Genomic DNA, 14,341 nt, shown 5'->3' with positions numbered 1-14,341 from the left:
ACTTGGAGGAGGGTTATTTTTCAGTACTGTGCATCTGTGGTGTGTGTGCATGACTAGATCTTCCAGAAAGTGGTAAAATCAGTGGCTAGAAAGAACTAGGTCTTATGTTAGAACATTAATTATTGTTCTTTATTGCCTCCATTAACTCAAGAAGCACTCAAGTTAAAAGAGAGCAAAAAAAGAATAAACATGAAATGAAACAGAAGACTTGGTTCCTTCTCTCCAGGAACATATTATGTATAGATGATAAGCCAATATATAAGGAAATTCGTGATTCTGCTAGAGATTTATATACACTTTTATAGGTAAGCACTGAGAAAGAGAGATGGCAAAGCTTCAAGGAAGAGAATAATCCTGAGGATCAATGACAGGAATAGAAATTTGGATTGGAGAAATAGAGCATTTCATTGTAGGAAGGCATGCATAACGATAGGTAGGCAGCCATAGGCAATAGCAAATGATTGACAAAAGGAAGAAGCTAAGCCAGCTGGGTTTCTCTGGGGCCAGCTTAGCAGCTTCCTTTTGTCAATCATTTGGGGCTGGGTAGGGCATAAAAGATGGATTATTTCCTTCTTGGGACTGAGTTTATACAGGGATTGAAGAGACATTTATTTAGGCTAGTTACAGAGGGCTCTCTTTTGGCATGCTAACGCTAATGAGGATACCCATCCCAGGAGGGTCCCGGGATGGTGACTGGGAATGGGACAGTAATGCACAGGTTTATTAGGAGTGTCCTTGGGATCAATGCCTGGAAGCAGCCTGCTCAGGGAGACCTGAGTTGTAAAGCAGATTCACTGCAGACCTTAGTCCATCTCATGGGAGGTCTGAAGCTGACATAACCCTTCACAGATGTCCCAGGTAGGATGAGGGGCTGGGCTTTTGTCCTCATGATGCAGCAATCCACTGAGTTAAAAAGTCTGCTTCAGTTTAGGCACAATTCCTTCAGGGGTGGGGGGTAGCATTTTATGCCTTTTTGCCAGCAGCATTGAGAGTAGATGGGAGGAAATAGAGCCTTAATTTCTGAAGGGGGCCTGGGTGATGTTCTGCTGTGTTTAGAGATTACTTCCTAAAAGACTAGTGATCCTAAGTTTCAAAATGAACTCTATTAAAAAACAATTGTAAATCCACTAAATCAGAATCTCAAGCTGAAGACCACATGAGTGAATTAAATATAAATCTCCACAAATATTTCTGTTGGTTATCCAGGTTTGCTAATTACTGGTCTAAAGGGCATAAATTACTCTCCCAGTGTTTTAGAAATAACTGTGCTTTTCTTGCTTGGCTATTCAGCGATCTCACACAGTATACATCACTCTTTAACGGCAGAACAGAAAGATGAATGCAGAAATCACTTTACGAATAGCTCTGGATTCAATGACAGGGCACGCAAGCATTTTAAGTGTATTCTGCATTATATAAGAACAAAAGGACTAAGAACAACAGGAAGCCCATTAAATTGCAATTGCATTTAGAAGAAATTAAATGTTACATTTAGTCTGTTATGGAGTAGACATAAAACTGCGTTTGTCTACAAAATCTTCAGAGAGATACACAATGAGCTACCTGAGCAAACAGGTAATATAAATAAAATCAATTTATGGTTTTGCAATACAGGAGCTCCTTTACTATGGAAATAGCATGCTATCTGTAAAATTTTAGTTCTAATACTTGGGGACAGACATTTAGCAGAAATTTACACATTAAAAACATGTATAACGGGATATTTTGTCTGGATTTGTGGCCTGCTGCTCAGAATCTATTACTAAGAGGGCTTGTTGGTACTCCCAGTCCCAAATATTTGTCAGTATTTGATATTTCCTCCTCTAGGTTTTGGGCATGGACCTGTCATCTCCAAATAATTATTTGCCTCCAGAAACATTTGTTTGCTCCCTCCTCATCCTCAAAACCTTCCCCACTGAGTTTCAGTGATATGATGAGTTTGATGGACTGGAGTAGGTCTGGTTCAGACATGATTGCTGGATGGAAGAGAGCTCCCCTCTTTTCAGAAATAATGTGCAGCTTGTGGGTGATTTAACTGAAACCCGGTTTGCTTGATAGGAGAGCAGGGCCCTGTTTTTTTTAGACACAGCATGCAACTGGTAGGCATTCATCTTTGTCCTGAAATCAGTAAGCCTTGCAAATGGAAGTAACGTGTAAATGTTTATCAATTTACAAAAGCTGAACAATTGCACAGCCAGAACATTTGGGGTCCTGTCTGTTTTTCTGTAGAATACCCATGACCAAGCATTATAAGAGAAGGAAGTAATATTTCTTCCTCAACTTTGCAGAACATTTCTTATTTGGACCAGGAAAGAATTGGAGAGATTCCAGTAGCTGTAACAAAATTGGAACTGGGTTTCCAGCTCTTTTGGGTGGTAGAGATTTAGCCTGACTCCCCCAATGACAGTTTAGTGTCATATTTTAATACAGCTAAAATGAGTAGGAAGTTTTGTGATGAACAGGAGTAGATCAAATCAAGGTAACTACTGAGTTCCGAGTTTGACCATGAGAGGCACCTCTCAGTTCCAATGAAAGAAACTGCAGGCCAGGAAAAGGACAGATTCTTTGAGTAATACTGATTAGAGAGCTTTGGGGGGCTTCAAGAGAAGACAACCTTTTGAAAAGACAGAATTTCTGTTTGCTAATTTTTTTTAATGATTTTATTTATTTATTTGACAGAGAGATTTTATTTATTTATTTGACAGAGATCACAAGTAGGCAGAGAGGCAGGTAGAGAGAGAGGAGGAAGCAGACTCCCCGCTGAGCAGAGAGCCCGATGCGGGGCTCGATCTGAGGACCCTGGGATCATGACCTGAGCTGAAGGCAGAGGTTTTAACCCACTGAGCCACCCGGGGGCTCCTTAGTTTGCTAATTAACCATTGCCATGTAGGATATTGATTAAAGTGACCTCACTTTTAGTAGCAGTGATAAAGTGTGGCCGTCATATTTATATGAAGAATCTTTATGCTTAGAAAAGATGCTGAAATGTTCTTTAGAAAACACAATTGATGCAGGGATTGCATTATGAAATAAAGGATATGCAAATATTCTACTCCAGTTTGAAAACTCTCCCAAGAAATTATGTTGCCATGTTCCTAAGTGCCATAGTTTAGTGCTAAACATAATTAAGCAAACTATTTCAATGGCTAAGAACTTTTACTTAAATTGGTGACTTTAGGTCACACGCAGGAAATATAAATATATAGTGAATGAATAACTAGAGCAACTGTGTTCTTCCACTGAAACCAGTATTTTATTTTATTTTATTTTTTTAAGAAGTGAAAAAAATTATATTTTCAAACACAATAGAACACATAAATATTGTATTTAAAAAATTTTTTTTTAAATTTTTTATAAACATATATTTTTATCCCCAGGGGTACAGGTCTGTGAATCACCAGGTTTACACACTTCACAGCACTCATCATAGCACATACCCCTCCCAATGTCCATAACCCCACCCTCCCCCCTGAAACCAGTATTTTATTTTATTTTTTTTTAAAGCTTGTATTTATTTATTTGACAGAGAGAGATCACAAGTAGGCAGAGAGGCAGGCAGAGAGAGAGGAGGAAGCAGGCTCCCTGCTGAGCAGAGAGCCCGATGCGGGACTCGATCCCAGGACCCTGAGATCATGACCTGAGCCAAAGGCAGCGGCTTAACCCACTGAGCCACTCAGGTGCCCCCGAAACCAGTATTTTAAACTGGAAAATACACCAGTTGTTTTCGGCCTCACTGTCTGTAGCAGGGCATGGATGGGGCTTTCTATCGTCTTAAAGTGTGACTTGCCAACTCTGTGGGTTCATCTGACACTTCAAAAAACAGAGTTCACACAGGAAGTTCTTCCCCTGAGACTTCTAGGATGATCAGAGCCTGAGGATAGACAGCTATTCATGCACAGAAACATAAACTTCTCCATTCTAGGAGAGGCACTTACCTACTGTCAGTTTTGAAGAGAACGCTGCACTCTCTGGGAGAATATGGTCCACTGGGTCTAATTCCCAAATGGCTGCAGCTTTGCAGGTCTCTCCTGACTTGCAGTAACCAAAGAGCGAGGCTTTTTGCCAAAATCATATGCAGTTTAATTTCCAATCACTTCCTCTTCCTTGAATAGTATGAATCTTATATTTACTGGGATTCTTAAGGGACCATGGCAGACCAAAGGTATACACCTTCCCACAGAAGTGAGATGATTCAGCAGTTCTCACTGTGTGTGTGTGTGTGTGTGTGTGTCTGTGTGTGTGTGTGTGTGTGTGTGAGAGAGAGAGAGACAGAGAGAGAGAGAGAGAGAGAATGTGTCCATGTTTTGAAAGTCCTTACTTTTTTTTATTTGAGTAAAATCATTTGAATATGACCATTTTAGGTGTGATACACAGTAAAGGGCATTTGTCCACCCTTCCTGTCTTTGTACTCCATATGACCTATATCCTTTGACACCAGATATGCTCAGGTGACCTCCTTGGTCTCCAAAAGTTTTACCTAAGATGCTGAGGGAAAGAGTTTTGTGAGGTTTTTTGTTTTGTTTATGGGGGTTTGTTTTTGTTTTTTGTTTTTTATAGTGTAAGGCCCCAGATCTAGATGCTAGAGAATTTTCTGAAAAAAATTTTGGCTGTCATGATAATGTGATTCTCTCCTAGCATCTCCATCACCCTGGGGTGTATTGTTATGCGTTCCTTCACTGAACTCTTATTCATTAGCACTTACGAAGCCAAAGAAAATGTGAATTGATGTTGAGGTCATATGATTTCAAAGAGCACCATGAGTCTTGTCCTGCTAAAGAACAGTATTGCCTTCACCGTATATGTTATCTTGCCTTTTGATTTAATGTGATGTTCCTGACTGAGTCAGTCCCTTAGAGTTGACAACAACTTCTAGGTTTTTGTGTTTAGAATATCATCATTACAATCCAAATATATTAACTGAGAATGAAGGAAGATCCTGAAGTTTTATTTCGGTTTTCCAGCAGGTAGTAGTGCTTATATGTACATTCTTAGCTAGTTGCCATTTTAAAAGTCACAGGATGGCTGAGATACAGGACAGCTAAATCTCAGTAAGTGTAAGTAGTGCACATAATCGTATTAATCATTTATTGTAGCAGTCACTTAGTTTACGGAACACATAAACACAGGAGCAGCTGGTTGTCCGATGTTTAAACACAAACACTTAAAGGGGTAGAGAAAGCGAGTATACAAGGAAGTTCAAAGAATGTAGTTGTTGAAAGAGAAGCGGTGAGAGATAGCCAAGAGATGAAAGTAGTAATTGCCTGAGTTTAGGATGAATTTCTGGTTTCTGGTTCTGGTTCTTCCTACAGCCTTGTAGCTCTTACTGCCCTTGGACACTCTGCGACAATGCTCTATCCTAGCAATTAATCTTTGTATTAGTTTGGAGCTGGTTTGAATTATTTCCTGTTACTTCAAACTAAAGAAAGTCTAGATAAGACAGCGAGAAGTATTAACTGGTAGATATCTGCAATTGTCAGGACTGTATTGTAACTAGTACAATGTCTTGTCTATTGAATATGCTGAATAAATACAGAAAGACAACCTGGCTAGGTAGTGGCAATGAGACAGGAAAAGACAGAATGGAAACTAGAGATTTGTGATAAAAGAAAACCCAGAGAATCTGGCAAGGGGTAAGTTATAAAAGAGAGGACTGATGCCTGTGGTGAATATTCGGGTTAGGGAGCACTGACTCTAGAGGTAGATGACCTGTCATTTTTTTTCGAGATAATCCTATTCCAATATGTGTTTTTTGTGTGTGTGTGTGTGTGTTTAAAGCACAATAATTAATGAAAGAATACAGACCAAAATAAACAATATTACAGTATGTAAAACATTTGTAATTTTAAAATATTTGTCTTGTTCTATGCATTTGATGAGAAGAGTGATCCCCTCCCCCCTTTTTAATCCTTTGCTTTGTGAGTACAACATGATGTTTTTAGGGATTAGAATGGAAGCCAAACAGTGCTTTCTTTAGAAGATAATTTTTTTTTTAAATTTTTTAATGCACATCAATTTAGCCATATACAATGCAGTTCAAAATGGGGTGTTTCTACTTCAGTGAAGGTGTTGGGAAGAGAGTGAGTATAAGGGACTTAGCTATAAATAGCCTCAGACACAGCAAGTCATAGCTGAAGGACAGTTTGTATGCATTTATGTAGGATAGAAAGGACCATTAGTCACATATCCATCTTTTCAGTCACCAAGAGAACAATCTCCATTAGTAACATCATGTTTGAATAATAAGAAAAATGTATGTATGTCCTTGGAAATTCAATAAATAGTGAACCTTACCCCTGAGAAATTTGCAGGCACCTGAGAAAGTTAATTAACTCTTTTATACCCCACAATTTTATAGAATGTCTTCTACATTGTTAGAGGAGTGTATTAAGATATATCTTGGTGATCATAAAAAGTAAGTACAGCCGCACAAGAAAAAGCTGAGGGAGAAAATGTGTGAAAATTATTTAACACAGAGTCTGCACAAATATGTTGCAGATGATAAATTTACAAAGGAAGAAATGTTTTCCCAGCCCACTTCTGAGTTGCTGTATATGGTGTAAGGTCCACCAGAGCCCACCACCGATTTGGATCACTGCTGTGGACCCATGCCTGCAGGAGCTTGGACTCACCAAGGGCTAACTGTGGTGCGTGTCAAGTTCACATTGCTCATTTGTCTTTTTTGCACCCAGGAACTCCTTCAGTGCTCTCCCCTTTGAACCTGGGCTCAACCTCAGCTGAGAAATGTGGAAGAATTCACATCCCTAATGGGAGCTCTTACATGGAAGAGGGAGCCTGTGGAAAAGGGCTCCTGTCCTTCACATGAACAATGAACACAGATGTTCCACATGCTTCCCCTGTTGGCCCTGACAGCATTCAACCCAGCTAATGCTTCCTCACTCTGGCTTCTCCTTCCTTATCTCACCTTCCTTGTTTCCTCATTTCAAGTAAAATAACTATGCCCAGCATGTCACTGGCTCTGTTTTCATAAGATCCTTAATTAAGGCCATAGGCCATTGTAAATTAGAAGATTAAAAAAAAATAATTCTTGAATACTGTAATGCACCTTATTTCCTTACCTATGGAAATGGGTATAAATCATTTAACATCCTATGTTTATGAAAAATTATACCTGAATTAAATTTTGCAGGAAAAATCAGTCATTAGGATTTTCTCAATTTCTGAAAATCAGTTTCTTCTATCACTTTAAATTTATCTTATTCTAAATTGGTTAATAATTTACATCAACCAATGCATCCTTTATTAAATATCCCAAGTGGGAGAAACTTGATTTGTAAGTGAATAAATTGTTTTAAAACAGGAATAATTCCCTTCTCAATTAGCAAGTGCTAATTTTGATATAATAAATTATGTAATGTGGGAAGTCATGCTTATTCTGCAAATATTGTACAGAATGAAGACTTGAATTTTCATCTTGAAATAAATCCCTTTTAATTTCTTAAGGAACATGTGAACTTTAAAAGGACAAAATGGGATTGCTTTTCATGAATTAATTTCACTACTATTAAGATTCTGTTATTATAGAGCTTATAAAACTGCCTAGCATACATTTTATGATCTTCAATTGGTAGCATAAAATAAAGTATTTTGAAGGGAAAAAATCTACTTAAATCAGACTTTGAAAACTTGACAATATTGGGAAAATATAAAAGGCATTTTAAAAATGTTATCTAATTGTTGAAAAAACTTTCTAAAATGAATGAGAAAATTAATTCACAATGAAGGAGAATGCTAGTATGAGAGAATACAAATATTTCAATTATTTACTCTTAGAAATATTCTGTTTGAATAGCATCTCTGGAAAATAATCACATTGAACATAAAAACTTTATGTGTAGAAATCTAGTTTTAAAGAAAAACTTGAGTTATTAAGAGACATAGGAATCTATTAATTGGGAAATTTATTTAGCTTTGAAAGTTTTTTATAGAGTTCTGAAAGTTTTACTTGGAATCATTATCATCAACAAATATATTTATAATGTGTCAATAAAGAAGAGAAAATTGTAATTGCTTGTTTATTTAGAAATAATGTACATTTATTATTATTGGCTAAAAACAAAATGATTGTAAATGGCAGGTAGAAGTAAGAAATTACTGATGTGGCCCTCCCAATTTAGGAGATATTTGTATTTTTAAGGTACTATGTATTCGTTATTCCTACTTTTAATTTACTCCAACTTTAAATCTTAGGTTTTATACTTAGTCTTTGTCAGTCTATGATAGGGTAAAAATATGCAGACTCCCTTTTGAGTAACAATTCATAAACAGATAATTTAATCATTTCTGTTACTTGGTCGGTTGGTCAATTACATATGATGCCTGGTAACCTGGTATAGTTTTTTTGGTACTGATACTGATTCTATCGAGACACATTCACCTAAATTAAGTGTAAGGATTTTTCATCAAAAATGTTTGTAAAAAATAAAAACATATCTATGTGATACACATAGGAGAAAATTAACTCAATCACTCACAAAGTCTTTTGATCATATGAGTTTTAAAAGAAATAATAACTTATTTACTATTTACTCTATAATTTGCAATAGAAAATGTGTGGTATATTTTTCTTAATTTTTGTCTTCCTTTCTTAAATATGATATAATATCTTGACATTATTATTCAGAGGATGTTGTATTAGTATAGACAGAGAGTGGATGTCAACTAAATTCTTTCTTTATGGAGATATGAGAGGGAATATATTATATTCACTATGTAATAAAAATCTCCAGAATTTCAGAAAGCAATGTTACTGTGGTCAAATGAGACCAAATTTGGGGTAGGAAGATAGGAGAGTGCTACCTCTGGTACATGTAGTAAGAGGATGCATTATTTAGTAGGGGATACAAATAAAAATCCTAAAAACTCATTAAACAAGCCTGCATTTTCTTTATATAATATGCCAGTGTTTTCAAATAACTTAAGAAACACAATACATTTGTCCATTCTTAAAAGGCTTTTGTATTTCTCAATTCAAAACAATTGCAGAATTATTATTGATTATCTCTGTCTGTCTATCTCAAATTAGGTACTTAAAATTAGCCAAATTAATATAGTGTTTATTCCTCGGGGGGGGGGATGTGGTGGGGTTTAAAAGCTGTCAGTAGTCCTGTCAAAGCTAGAGTGAGACTATAACAATTATTTGCCTACATGTACTTCTTTATGTATTCATTTTGTGAATTCAAGAGAATTTTCAGTCTTCCAAGGGCACAAGGGAAAAATTAAATTTTATAATATAAGATCCATGGTTAAGAAATGTTGTGGATACTATTTATTAAAAATTTTTTAGATACATCTATGTACCAATAAAACAATAAAACTTTGCAAAAAAAGTAGTCACGAAATCAGGTAAAATAGACAATAATTATGATAGAACCATATTTTTATGTTATGATAATATAAAGTTTTATTATTAACTAAAGTGTTACTATGAAACATCCATAGAAAAAGAAAGTTTGCTAATCATAAACCCTTAGTAAAACACATGCTAAAGCATTTCCTTTAGCAACATGGAAGTCGGAATCAAAAGGAAAGGAGGAAAAGTAAGCATGCTGGAAAGTCTAAATAATTACTAAGTATTAAATTAATTAATTTCTGGAAGCAAAATATAGTGGACATATTAGACATTGAACAATAACATTGACGATAGGAGGTCAAAAGGCAGAGTTATACATAGTTAAAAAAAGGCAGAGTTACAATATTCTAAGGCTGTGGATTATTATGAAATAGGTCAGTATTAAGTATCTTTACAAATTGTTAGTTTTACATGTTAAAAGATCTATAGGTTAAACTATGTAACAATATACCAGGACTAGCAGAGAAATTAGATGTTTAAATTCCAAATGAGTAAAAGTCAAAATAAATGTGAGTATTAATAAAATTAATCAATATAGTAGTATCCTAAATAAAGGGACATACATAAAAGGAAGAAATGAAGACAAATGAATTAATAACAATAATAAATATAAACAAAATAGACATATTTAAAAGACAGGGACTATCATATTAGATAAAACCACCACCAGCACACAAATCAGATTCTGTACTATTTGAAGACATGAAACAAAAAACATAGGAGAGTTTAAAAACAAAACATGGACAAAAAATACCAAGACCATACACACCCAAAGAAAGTTGGCTTAGATATATTATTATTAAATTCAATTTAATGCAAAAGCATTAATACAGATAAAATCCACTACAAAATGACAATGAAAAAACACACTGAGAAGAGTTAGCAGAGAAAATTCAAGTAATCACATTAATAAATAAGAATATAGAAAGTAACAACTGAGAGAGTTGAAAGGAAAACTTAAAGAATTAGTAATCATTTATGTTAATTTTAACATATTTTTTCAAGTTGAGTTATTTTTACTTTGTCACTTATTTTTTCAGAAGCTAATTTTTTAAAAGGATGCATATTTTCTCTTTGTTGGGTACACATTATATTACAAATGAACCATTCACAAATATTGACTGACACGGGCATACTGGCCATCAGCACCACGTATCACAGAATCACCTCACATTGTTATGTACAATAGTTTCTCTGGCCATAATGAAGTGAAAGAGTAACTATAGTTTTACATATTATTGGGAAAAACACTTTTAACTTTTGTAACTTGGAGTTACAAACACTTTTAACTTTTGTAACTTGGAGTTACAAACCAAGTTAAGGGATATTTAAGACGATTTTGAATAAAATTAACATTTAAATTTTTTTAGATTTTTTAAATTAATTTTTAATTTTTTAAATAAGCATATAATGTATTGTTATCCCCAGAGTTACAGGTCTGTGAATTGCCAGGTTTACACATTTTACAGCACTCACCACAGCACATACCCTCCCAAATGTCCATGACCCCACCACCCTCTCCCAATTCTCCCAATGCCCCCCCTAGCAAACCTCAGCCTGTTTTGTGAGATTGAGTCTTTTATGGTTTGTCTCCCTCCTGATCCCATCTTCTTTCATTTTTTCTTTTCCTACCCCCCAAACCCCCATGTTGCAGCTCCACTTTCTCATATCAGGAAGATCATATGATAGTTGTCTTTCCCCAATTGACTTATTTTGCTAAGCATAATACCCTCTACTTCCATCCATGTCATTGCAATTGGCAAGATTTCATTTCTTTTGATGGCTGCATAGTATTCCATTGTGTATATATACCACTTCTTTTTTATCCATTCATCTGTTGATGGACATCTAGGTTCTTTCCATAGTTTGGCTATTAGGGACATTGCTGCTATAAACATTCGAGTGCATATGCCCCTTGGGAGAACCACGTTTGTATCTTTAGGGTATATACCCAGTAGTGCAATCTCTGGGTCATAGGGTAGCTCTATTTTCAGCTTTTTGAGGAAACTCCACACTGTTTTCCAGAGTGGTTGCACCAGCTTGCATTCCCACCAACGGTGTAGGAGGGTTCCCCTTTTTCCACATCCTCACCAGCATCTATCATTTCCTGACTTGTTAATTTTAGCCATTCTGACTGGTGTGAGGTGGTATCTCCTTGTGGTTTTGATTTGAATTTCCCTGATGCCAAGTGATGTGGAGCATTTTTTCATGTGTCTGTTGGCCATCTGGATTCTTCTTTGCAGAAATGTCTGTTCATGTCCTCTGCCCATTTCTCAGATTGGATTATTTGTTCTTTGGGTGTTCAGTTTGCTAAGCTCTTTATAGATTTTGGATACTAGCCCTTTATCTGATATGTTGTTTGCAAATATCTTATCCCATTCTGTCAGTTGTCTTTTGGTTTTGTTAACTGTTTCCTTTGCTGTGCAAAAGCTTTTGATCTTGATGAAATTCCAATAGTTTATTTTTGCCCTTGCTTCCCTTGCCTTTGGCGATGTTCCTAGGAAAAAGTTGCTGCGGCTGAGGTCGAAGAGGTTGCTGCCTGTGTTCTCCTCAAGGATTTTGATGGATTCCTTTCTCACATTGAGGTCCTTCATCCATTTTGAGTGTATTTTATGTGGTGTAAGGAAATAGTTCAATTTCATTTTTCTGCATGTGGCTGTCCAATTTTCCCAACACCATTTGTTGAAGAGACTGTCTTTTTCCATTGGACATTCCTTCCTGCTTTGTCGAAATTAGTTGACCATAGAGTTGAGGGTCTATTTCTGGGCTCTCTATTCTGTTCCATTGATCTATGTGTCTGTTTTTGTGCCAGTACCATACTGTCTCAGTGATTGCAGCTTTGTAATGGAGCTTGAAGTCCAGAATTGTGATGCCACCAACTATGGCTCTCTTTTTCAATATCCCTTTGGCTATTCGAGGTCTTTTCTGATTCCATATAAATTTTAGGATTATCTGTTCTATTTCTTTGAAAAAAGTGGATGGGATTTTGATAGGGATTGCATTAAATGTGTAGATTGCTTTAGGTAGCATAGACATTTTCACAATATTTATTCTTCCAATCCATGAGCATGAAACATTTTTCCATTCCTTTGTGTCTTCCTCAATTTCTTTCATGAGTACTTATAGTTTTCTGAGTATAGATTCTTAGCCTCTTTGGTTAGGTTTATTCCTAGGTATCTTATGGTTTTGGGTGCAATTGTAAATGGGATTGAGTCCTTAATTTTTCTTTCTTCTGTCTTGTTGTTGGTGTAAAGAAATGCAACTGATTTCTGTGCACTTTACTGAATTTCTGTACAAGTTCTAGCAGTTTTGGAGTGGAGCCTTTTGGGTTTTCCTCATATAGTATAATATCATCTGCAAAGAGTGATAGTTTGACTTCTTCTTTGCTGATTATGATGCCTTTAATTTCTTTTTGTTGTATGATTCCCGAGGCTAAGACTTCTAGTACTATGTTGAATAGCAGTGGTGATAACGAACATCCCTGCAGTGTTCCTGACCTTAGTGAAAAATTTTCATTCTCCATTGAGAATGATATTTGCGGTGGGATTTTCAAAGATGACTTTGATAATATTGAGGTATGTGCCCTCTATCCCTACACTTTGAAGAGTTTTAATCAGGAAGGGATGCTGTACTTTGTCAAATGCTTTTTCAGCATCTATTGAGAATCTCAGATGGTTCTTGTTCTTTCTTTTATTAATGTATTGTATCACATTGATTGATTTGCGGATGTTGAACCAGCCTTGCAGCCATGGAATAAATCCCACTTGGTCATGGTGAATAATCCTTTTAATGTACTATTGGATCCTATTGTCTAGTATTTTGGTGAGAATTTTCGCATCTGTGTTCATCACGGATATTGGTCTGTAATTCTCTTTTTTGATGGGATCCTTGTCTGGTTTTGGGATCAAGGTGATGTTGGCCTCATAAAATGAGTTTGGAGGTTTTCTTTCCATTTCTTTTTTTTGGAGAATAGGAATTAATTCTTCTTTAAATGTTTGGTAGAATTCCCCTGGGAAGCCATCTGGCTCTGGACTTTTGTTCGGAGATTTTTGATGACTATTTCAATCTCCTTACTGGTTATGGGTCTGTTCAGATTTTCTATTTCTTCCTGATTCAGTTGTGGTAGTTTATATGTCTCTAGGAATGTATCCATTTCTTCCAGATTGTCGAATTTATTGGTGTAGAGTTGCTTATAGTATGTTCTTATAATTGTTTGTATTTCTTTGGTGTTGGTTGTGATCTCTCCTCTTTCATTCATGATTTTATTTATTTGGGTCCTTTCTCTTTTCTTTTTGATAAGTCTGGCCAGGGGTTTATCAATCTTATTAATTCTTTCCTAGTTTCATTGATTTGTTCTATTGTTTTTTAGTTCCTATTTCATTGATTTCTGCTCTGATCTTTATGATTTCTCCTCTCCTGCTGGGTTTAGGCTTCCTTTGTTGTTCTTTCTCCAGCTCCTTTAGGTGTAGGGTTAGGTTGTGTATTTGAGACCTTTCTTTTTTCTTGGAAAGGCTTGTATCACTATATATTTTCCTCTCAGGACTGCCTTTGCTGTGTCCCACAGATTTTGAACCATTGTGTATTCATTATCATTTGTTTCCATGAATTTTTCCATCCTTTCATTTCCTGTTTGACCAATTCATTCTTTAGAAGGATGCTATTTAGTCTCCATGTATTTGAGTTCTTTCCAAATTTCCTCTTGTGATTGAGTTCTAGCTTCAGAGTATTGTGGTCTGAAAATATGCAGGGAATCATCCCAATCTTTTGATACAGGTTGAGACCTGATTTATGACCCAGGATGTGATTTATTCTGGAGGTTTTCCATGTGTACTAGAGAAGAATGTGTATTCTGCTGCTTTGGGATGGAATGTTCTGAATATATCTGTGATGTTCATCTAGTCCAGTGTGTCATTTAAGGCCTTTGTTTCCTTGTTGATCTTTTGTTTGGATGATCGGTCCATTTCAGTGATG

The sequence above is a fragment of the Neovison vison genome, chromosome 11 (genome assembly GCF_020171115.1).
Source record: "Neovison vison isolate M4711 chromosome 11, ASM_NN_V1, whole genome shotgun sequence".
Taxonomy (NCBI): domain Eukaryota; kingdom Metazoa; phylum Chordata; class Mammalia; order Carnivora; family Mustelidae; genus Neogale; species Neogale vison.
This window is presented reverse-complemented; position numbering follows the sequence as displayed.